Source organism: Liolophura sinensis, chromosome 10 (genome assembly GCF_032854445.1).
Source record: "Liolophura sinensis isolate JHLJ2023 chromosome 10, CUHK_Ljap_v2, whole genome shotgun sequence".
NCBI classification, from domain to species: Eukaryota; Metazoa; Mollusca; class Polyplacophora; order Chitonida; family Chitonidae; genus Liolophura; species Liolophura sinensis.
This window is the reverse complement of record NC_088304.1, coordinates 13,551,727-13,562,346: the sequence shown is the minus strand read 5'-3', so window position 1 is coordinate 13,562,346 and position 10,620 is coordinate 13,551,727.

Here is a 10,620-nt window from a genome sequence, read left to right as displayed (position 1 = left end):
ATAATGTTCCTGCTATGGGTGCCCAGCAGCAGTTCTATAGTCATTGAGGTGGACGATGTTGTTACTTCAAGTCGAATGCATAACAAGTATTTTCCAATGAGTAAGGATTCGATGTCCTGAAGCAAGGCAGAGTCCTCTGATTATAAAGCCTTTTTTTCCTTTTCTTGATTTGGCTAGTCATTATTCTTGGTCCTATGGGTCTTCTTTTTTTTCTTCTTTACTTGTGTTCTTACTTCTTTTACTTGTGCCCTCCCGTCGCGGCGCAAACAGTCCATCCCATAGATCAGTACTACACTTCCTGTCTTAAAGTGCATAGGTGCCCTCTGTCATTGGGTAAAATTTGCTTTTGGAGGTGGGACATGGGTACGGACATTTTCCCTCCCGGACATATCCCCCCACCCCCCACCCCACCCTGGACATGTTCCCCTCCGGACATTTTCCCCTTCCTGTATATCTACATATATATGATCAGTGGGAAATATAAATATGATCTTCTAAGTGAGTTGTCTTGTAATGAATAGCCCAGGGAGTCAAAATAAGCAAATTCAGGTATTTGTCTTCATATGGTGAAGATTGAAACATGCACACTATAATCTATTTCATTGAGAAGCTGACAAACAGTACTTGTTCTCAGCCTGTTGTTCCAAATAATAAAACATCTATTTATCATTAATAAGCTTTCCGTTTATTTTGTCTACTGTTCTTTTCCCATGTAAGACCTACGCTGTATCGACTGATTGCCTTACAAAATGTTGATTTAATTGAATTGAACGCCACACATGGAAAAAACTGCTGCAAGTTTTTACCAAAACTTTCCAGTTTGTAAATGATTTGAATGTTATAATGATTAAGATCCACTCTTGGCTATGGATAATGGAGGACAGACCACAGAAGATTCTGTTCACAAATAGGGAGGGGAAAATGTCCGGAGGGGAAAATGTCATAAATTCGGTAGGACCAGTCCCCTGTGTCTCCAAAATGTGGCCACTGGGTTGTTCATCAGCCTTTCGTTAATTCCACGGACATTCATAATAACTATGGGTCGAAATTCGCTGAGATATCTGACGGAAAAGAAGCTGGCCAATGTAGATCGTCAGAATTTAAAGTTTCCATTTGAGTGCACCAAGACAGTCCAAAATATGAGGAAAAATTTCTGATACTGATATGTAGGAATCTGCGTCGTTCCTTCTCCATATGGACGAAAACTAAGTCGCAAGGTAGCTGACCCGCCTCTTGACTTAAATTCACGGCCTTAATTCAAACACACGACGTTATTGCCCGAAAGCCGCATCGTCGGGTCTGGGGCTGGTTGTTCAAAAGTGTATTAAAAGACAGGCTTAAATCTTAACACCAGTCTCGATGTAATACGGTACAAACGCCACTGTAGCCCAGACTGATGTTAAAACCGGGCTAATACATTTTTGTACAACTGGGCTGATCCATCCAGGCCCCGCAGGGGAGCAATTTTGATTTAGAGGCTTTGATTATTCGGCACCAACATGTGCAGCCTACACCCTGCTGGCATGGGGAGCTGGATGTTGGGTAAGGACGGTAGGGGTGAAGGTGGCTGGATGTGGGGGGGCTCAGTTGAAGGTTCATTAGGCGTCATTACACCTAATGACTGAATGAACTTCCGAGTTGTCAGCTGGGGCTCACACATGCTGATTTAAGAAAACACTTTTGTCATGTAGACACGGAAACGGCTTCTGGCAGCCATGACGCATGAGGCCACGTCCAGCGTTCGAATGTCTACGTTAAGAATTAAGTTGAAGAAAGGGACTGATAATCAGGCTTACTAAATAGTTCCGTCTTGTAAGTTCTCTTGTGACCCCTAACTGTGTCAAACTTCCAGGTCAGATCGATTTTGGCCTGCATTGTTTTGGTCGCTATCTTGGTGAGAAATTCCACACGTTTTTGGTGGTAAAAGATTTCTCTTCATGTCTAGGTACATGTAGCAACTTCATAAAACAAACTTTGCTTTATTACACTTTGGAAAGAGAAACCTACGTTAGCAGAAAGAACATAGTGCATATTTGATTATGATAAGGTGTCATTGCTTAGAGATCTGACCAATCAAATGCAAGGACATGCGATTCAAACCAACTGGAATATAAAGAAAAGAGCGTTCATTCCATTAGTTAAATTGTCATTGCTTTCAGATCTGACCAATCAAATGCAGGATCGTGGGGTTTAAATCTTCACCGAAACCCCTTGGGAAAACAAAATGGCCAAGTGAAATGTTTCGACCACTGTCTCAACAAAGACAATACACACTAACACTAAGCCGTTAAAGTGACAGAATACTTTGTTCATTTATTAGATCACGTAAATGAATGAAATACTTTCGCTAACGCAGCGCAATGACCCTTGAATCTCTCACCAGTACGGTCGTTGTGAGTTCAAGTCCAGCTAATGCTGGTTTTGATCCCGTCCGTTAGAAAGTGGGAATGTCTGCCAGAAACCTGCATATGATCGTGGGTTTCCCGCGCGAACTGTCGGGTTTCCTTCCACCATAATGCGGCTGCCGTATGAAATTTTCAGGCGTATGACGTAAAACTCCAATCATATAAATACATATAAATATTTTCGTTTGCCTTCATAAGGTATTGTGTTGCCCACAAAATATTAATATAATATTTTAGCAGCCATGTTAAACCATTTCATATATTCCACAAGCAAACTCTTCTTTGGAGAATGAACAAACGGGAAACAGCTGATAAAATGTCAAATCCTCTTCTCACATGTGAATTATCTGTAAAATAATAGGACTCACACGTGATCACCAGTCTATCTAATAACGTACAAATCTCGCTCTATAGTGTGATTTTGTCTTGCATAAATTGCCCGCCAACATTATAGTACTACAGGGCATGAATAAAAATACATCGCGGTGAGAAGATATAGTTAGTTTAATGGATTCGCCCCAGTGAATATATCACCGGCAGGGTATCTGTCATCTAAATCAACAGGCCACGCTATCAGAGCAACCCACTTCCGCCTTGTTCCCGGCGTGCCAAGCCAACTCAAAATGGCAAAGAAAAGCTTGAATCAGGCGCGTTCCACTCCTTAGTGAGTTTAAGGTGGCGAAATTACCTTTGTTTTGTGGACAGGTGTAGTGTGTGTTATGTGAAGATTGAGATAAGCGGATCATGTATGCCAGCTGGGATCATTGCAACTTACCTCGTTCCCTATTCTGTAATCAACACCGACGTCTCAGTCAGATTGAGGGCGGTGTTCTTACCTGCTTAAACACCCGCCACCCACCCTCCCTCAACCGCCACCCACTCTCTCTCACCACCCTCTCACAATCCCTTCCCAAAACAAGCTCCCCACCCTTCAAGAAAACTCTCGGTGCGATTTCATGGCAGGCAATTTTTCTGCTACACAATAATGCACTAAGGATTTGTAAAGAAACCGCCATGATTACTCCGGCGCGTCTTAGTGGTCACGTGATCACGACTAAGCTGTCACTTTGACTCCTGCGGCGCGATAGACACACGTCCATATATAAGCACCGAAACTAGTTTTCACTTACACAAGTCAGGACATCTCCATTTGCATCGACTTAGTGTCTTTCTTCGAGGTATTAGCCTGCGTACCTATTGAGAGAAAGACATACATTTTCCGGAAAACTACCCATCGCTCTCTTCCTTCCGTTCTCCTGTACAGTGACGTAGTATTACGCAATTTCAGAAAAAAACATGGCTTCAAATACGGAACGCCTGAACGCGGACTTAGACTTGGCAGAGGCTCAGTTAAAGAAGACCTGCCAGCAGGTTAAGGTGTTGAACAAGCGACTCGAGCTTCTGCAAGCTCGATATGAGAGAGCAGAAAAGCAGAGAAACAAGCCATTTTGTGACAGTCTTCGGTTAAGGATAACCACGACGGAAGGCATTCGAAATATTTACAACTTGTGCATGGAAAAACAGGCCTTCCGCGTTAAGACGTTAATGTATGAGTTGTCTGCGCCTGATCCGAGCGAAGCCTACGCACCTGATATAGATTATTTCTCTTATGACGAAGAATGTATTGAATCGTCGGACGAGGAACCGACAAATATGACATCGGACGATGATGACGACGACGACGACGACGACGACAGCGAGTCTGACGACGACTAAAATATACCCGACCTGTACCAAGGAAGGCTCTATCTATGAACCAACGAATTGAACCACATCTCCACAATTTTTTATATTTTTTTTTATGGCAAAGATCAGAGCAGATGGGCTGAATCCTTTGCAAGTGAACACATGTTCGCACAAAATTTCTGCTAGTGGAATCAACGTACTAAATTTTCGTATTTTACTCAACATGAGTATTCTCCAGCGTGTCATCTATACTAGATCTATAAATGTGTAATGATTGTGTAATATGAAGCCAGGATTTGTAAAGGCGAGGTTGCTGTCACGTAGTAGAGTGACGTCATTTTATTGAAGAACCCGGTCATCACAATAATCATCTGAGAACGGGTATCAGCAACCAACCAAAGCATCGACCTTATCTTTACAAAAAGCCTTGAACCTTAAACTGACGTCAATTTTTCTTGATTTTCAGCAAATGTAGACCAGTGGAGTCGTGTTACCGCAATTTTATGACACGATTGTGGTGTTAAACTTTATACTAGATCTTTTTTGGATTTTTGGTCCATTCTGTCACTCGGAATGGTGTGTTTATACTAGATCTATGAGAGTGGAAATGTATTGGAAATGTTTTCTATTTCAGGAATTCAAATATTCTCACGTTTCTCACTTGACAAGGGAGTGTCTCACTTGACAAGGGAGTGTCTCACTTGACAAGGGAGTGTCTCACTTGTCAAGGGAGTGTCTCACTTGTCAACGGAATGTCTCACTTGTCAACGGAATGTCTCACTTGTCAAGGGAGTGTCTCACTTGGCAGCTTCAAAAGGGAAAAGCTACAAACATAATTAATGTACATTTCGCTCAGTTATGGAATTTTTCCTCGTCAAGCTCATTATACTAGATTTTGCTTTTCATTTCCTTATTTTTTGATCTTGTGACTCGGAATCTCCGATACATTTATGTATGCATGCATGTATGTTGCAATTGTTTTGCTGGAGCTCATATTGTCAAACTTCTCACATTGCCATATCGCAAAAACGATGGAATTGTTCTTGGCTAGACTCATTGGGTTCTTGACGCCGAATCATGCAGAACTGGACATCGTCTTCCTTGTCGGCTCTGCACGATCAGCTGAGACCCTTGATGAATCAGATGCCTCGCAATTTTGACAAGCTGAATTTTTCATGTTCTTATTTTCTTTATTCTTGTAGACCTCTTTAGCCTTCTTATTGTACATGCCGCATGAATGTGTATGATTTGTTCTGACGGCAAGAATGTTTGATGTTTGCAAGAATGTTTGCGAGAATGGAAAGTTTCCTCACATTCAATGAGATCAAACTCAGTATACTAGATTTTTTTTATTGGTCTTCTCGACCGGAATCTTTTCCATTTTGAGTTTTATACTAGATCTGTATGAATGTCTATATTGTGTGTATGGATGTCTGCATGAATAAGTGAAAAAAGGGGTTCCTTATGGTGAAGCGTGCAATGTTGGCAGCTTACCTCGGGCTAAAACCCATGTTCCTTTGCAATGTCACGTAGCAATGGCAATGTAAATCAGCATAGCACATATACTAGATTACCCTTTCACACTTGCATGCTGCTATTATTCACAGCTCTGTGTTATATACTAGATCCATGCATGTGTAAGGTGTTTTTTTTTGATGTATCGCACTTGATTTCTGGGGTTTTTCTACCAATAAATGCACAAATAAGCACACACACACACACTGCTTTTTGTTCTCTTTGAAGATTAGATCCATGTTTTTATGACAGTGCCTGAACTATTTATTTACTTATTTGATCGGTGTTTCTTTAGGACTTTTCGCCAGGTTTATGGCATTGGAAAGCACAATGTCCGGAATAAACCATGATCACTGTTACAGATGTATGTATGTTTGGGGTTTAACGTCGAAAGTAACAACTTTGCAGTCACATGAGTCATTACATATGTGTGTACATATAGTGTCTTTGGTATGATCCGACCTGGGTTGATCCCTTGGTCACAATAAAACAGATGACAGTAATATACAAAACCAGAGCAGCGACGACCTAGTGAGAGGTGACAAATGGTCGCACGTAACCAGTGAAATACAACCTCTACCTACGTTAGGGTTTTATTTTAACTGTTCATATTGATGCCTAACGTTCATGTCGATGCCTAATGCTCATGTTGAAAATGCAAAGGAACCAGGACCCGTATTTGTCAAATATTTGACCATAAAGGGGATAGTGCAACGACCGGTTGACCTCAGTATAATGGCTAGGGAAGATCTACAGATTGTGAGGGCTCATCTACGTGTCGAAGAGGAGTTATCAATGCCAACACTGCACGCCGGCGACTTTGTGCGGATGGTTTAGTTGCGATGGTTTAGGGCGGTATTACTTTTCAGCAACACGGTTCCACTGATGCATTGGTCGTATTAATGCAGTTTACCACAGGGACGCCATTTTAAGGCGTCACGTTGTCCCCTGGCACTTTTCCTACAACGTAAGTGGCGTAGGATACATTTACCAACAGCCGTTATCCAGAGAATGATCCAGAGTCCGTGATAAGCAGTTGTGTCGCATGCACTGCCAAAAGGAGTGGTCATACCCGCTACAGACTTTGTCACTGCACTTCCTGTGTGTTCCATTTCCTCTAATTTTGTAGTTTCCAGTGACAGTTGCCATTACTAATGCATTAACTTATGACTTATCTGAGTGTGAATGTAATACACAGGGAGCACCAAATAAAATTTGGTTTAACTACAATTCCACTTGTTACCTCTGTTGCGTTTTTATAGAGTTTCAGTATATATTATCTCCTACATATTCCTTTGGAAACTTGTGATATAGTTTGTTTTGGAAATGGGTCATAGGGACGGCCCTTACGGTGCACGAGTGGTGTACAACTGTAGGACTTGGCGCGTAGATCCGAGAGCACTGTCCCCACCCCGCTTCCCCCGTCACGGCTAAGTACACAATATCCCACAATACTCTGCATTTGTATGGTATCTTTACGTCACGTGACAATGGTGAAGAATCATTTAAAAAATTCATCGACCCGGAATCAGATTCGGACAGAAGTCAGATGAAATGGACTGTGACAAAGCTATGCACTTTCATTAAAACCTGTGCTTTGGCACCGTGGCTTACAGACATTTCACAATGGCGAAGAAACGCTAAACTTTGTCAATAAAAATTGCCCCGATCATGTTCCAGCTCCGGATCATGACCAACTTTGACTGCAATGGTACTAGTCACAAGGACAAATTGCATCCAAATCCCTCCATAACTTTATCGCAAAGTTACTGGAAAACAAACAGTCAAACGTCGGAAACACATAACCTTCTTTGGTGGAATGAATAGAACTGTATTCGTTGTAGGAAAGTGGTTTTAACATATATGCAATTCATACCGTTCGACCATGGAGGGCAATCGGACACGGGGGATAGCTTCTTGACCAATGTCTAAATGCAATTATCAAGCCCTTGGCCGCGTGTTCGAATCAAGTCCTCGCTATTTCAGCTCTGGTTTTTAAGTCAAGAAATTAGTCAGGAACCTGTTAAAAATCCATGGTTTACGCTCGCTGTGTTTCCTGTATCAATAAACCTGATCACTGTCGTATGCGACACTATTCTTGAGTGCTAAACACGAACCAGTCAATCAATGAATCAGTCAGTCAAACAGATAGTCAGTCAGATAATCATTCAGCCAGTCAGATTGTCAGCAAGATAGTCATTAAGCCAGATAGTCAGTAAGTCAATGAGTCAGTCAGCCAGCCATTCAGATAGTCATTAATTCAGTCAGTCGATCAGATTGCTAGTCAGATAGTCAGTCAGATAGTCATTCACTTAGTCATTCACTTAGTCAGTCAGTCATATTGTTAGTCAGATAGTAATTCAGTCAGATAGTCAGTCACATAGTCAGTCAGATAGTCATTCAGTCAGATAGTCAATCAGTGAGTCAGTCATATTGTTAGTCAGATAGTCATTCAGTCAGATGGTCATTCAGTCAGTCAGATAGTCAGCCCGATAGTCAGTCAGTCAGATATTCATTAAATCAGTCAGTCAGTCAGTCAGTCAGCCCGATAGTCAGTCAGTCAGTCAGTCAGATAGTCATTAAATCAGTCAGTCAGTCAGTCAGTCAGACAGTCATTCACTCAGTCAGTCAGATTGTTAGTCATATTGTCAGTGAGATAGTCATTCACTCAGTAAGGCAGTCAGTTAGCCATACAGTCAGTCAGATAGCCCTTAATTCAGTCAGTCAGATAGCCAGTCAGATTGTTAGTCAGATAGTCATTCAGTCAGATAGTCAGTCAATCACTCAGATTGTCAGCCAGGTAATCATTCAGCCAGATAGTCAGTCAGTCAGTCAGATAGTCATTAATTCAGTCAGTCAGACTGTTAGTCAGATAGTCAGTGAGATAGTCATTCACTCAGTAAGTCAGTCAGTCAGCCCTTAATTCAGTCAATCAGATAGTCGGTCAGTCAGATAGTCAGTCAGATTGTTAGTCAGATAGTCATTCAGTCAGATAGTCAGTCAGATAGCCAACCAGTCTGTCAGTCAATCAACCAATCGCTGTTTCCTCTATCAATAACCTGACCACAGTCCTATGTGACACAATTAACCAATCAAGCAATGAATGAATGAATGAATGAATCAGTTAATCAGAACGACGGTGCATCGTGACATTCAAAACAATGTTTACGTCGAGTTAGTTTGTGTCTGAGGAGAGCAAGACATGACACCATGTTAAGAATATAACTTACATTTTTATTAACAAATAGATAAAGGAATACAAAAGGTATCACAGATTACTGACTTAACCTCAGACAGTGAAATGCAAACTTAGAAAGATGATCATACGACATGCAACATGAAGTAGCATTACATCTCAACCTTATATTGCAATAGGAATAAGTGGTCTATAAGAGATAATCTAATCAACGTACTGAATACCTTTGGAGAGGATTCCTCATTAAGAAAGCACTCAAAAGTCCGAACACCTTATCGAACTAAAAACAAGCAAAAGCATGACAAAAAGACTTGCCGTTGTTTTTAGATTTTTTGAGAATGTGTATAGGCGGTCTGATCACAACTGGTTGATCCAGGAAAACGGAAGACCGTTCTAGAAAACACGACTTCCGAGCTCTTTTCCAAGAGAGTTAATCCATTCCAACTTCGACCTCGTTTTTACAGAAATTAATTCATCCCCATATAACTTCAGAGTTCAGCACATTAAAACTGCAAGCTGTTGAGTCTCAACATAATTGTGCGACACAGTTTTACATTTACATGGTTACGGTGTAAAATGCAGGTCTGCTTTTGCTTACAAAATGCGCCAGCCATTTGAAGCAATGAAACTAAATCAAATCGCCATTCATGGGTTAGAGTAAGTCGTTTTGCTAAAAAAATCTTCCACCCCTATTTCTTATCAGATAAGATTTCTTTCATAGAAACGAAACGATATGCCTTTTGATGACTGGAATACAGTGTTCTTGAAAGTTTTGAACTTCTTGAACAAAACTAACCTCTTGCTCATCTCAATTTCGATACAATGGTAAAGTTACTATACCTACGTCACTCTTGAAATATTGTTAGCTTGTGCTGTTCTATTTTGAAGTTACTCTTGACATATTTACAAATTGTTCATCTACTCATGGATTATTTATAGTCTGTGCTGCTACATTTTGAATGAATGAATGAACGAATGGTTATGGCCTTACGCCACCTCGGCAATTCTGTAGCCATATCGGTGCGAGGCCGTATTTTGAGGGCACTTCTGAAACATTAATAGTTTGTAATGCTGCATTTTCATATTATACTCTGGAAATATTTCTAAATCGTGCAGCTATTCGTCAAATGGTAGTGCTACCATATTTTGAGTCTAATGTTGAAATATCTATAATTTATCCAGATATATGCTGACGCTACTCTGGAAATTTTTATAACTTTTGCAGATGTATGATGACGGCACTTTGGAAACCTATATAAATTTTTCAGATGTATGCTGGCACCACTCTGGAAATTCCTGTAACTTTTGAAGATATATGCGGACACAACTCTGGAAATTTCTGTAACTCTTGCACGTTTACCTGGGCGTTATTACCAGTTTTCCAGACGAATAGTCTTCTTAAACGCGTGCATCTTGTATTGCATCCAAAGATAGTTTGGGATTGTTATACGTCGTAATATATTTCTTCTGTTAAAACTTAATGTGATACTGAGTTCTTCACACTGAGCTGTGCAAGCCAGATGGATTTACGTTTAGAAGTGAAAAACTAAATCTTTGGTAACCTGAAATGGTGTATGCGCATTTTACTGACCAGCATGGTGCACCAAGACTCGAAGAGGGGTTCTAGACAGTAACGGTAGCATTTTCATCTGAGTTAATTTTATCTCCATGTCTTTTAAATGACAAAATATATTTCTTCTTAGGCATCACTGTTCAGTTAATTTCGAAACTACCCGGGTTATAACGTTGACACGGTAAAGTATTCTATGTTGTGTGGTAGGCCTGAAAATACCAGTACCTTCTTGGCGTAATATACTC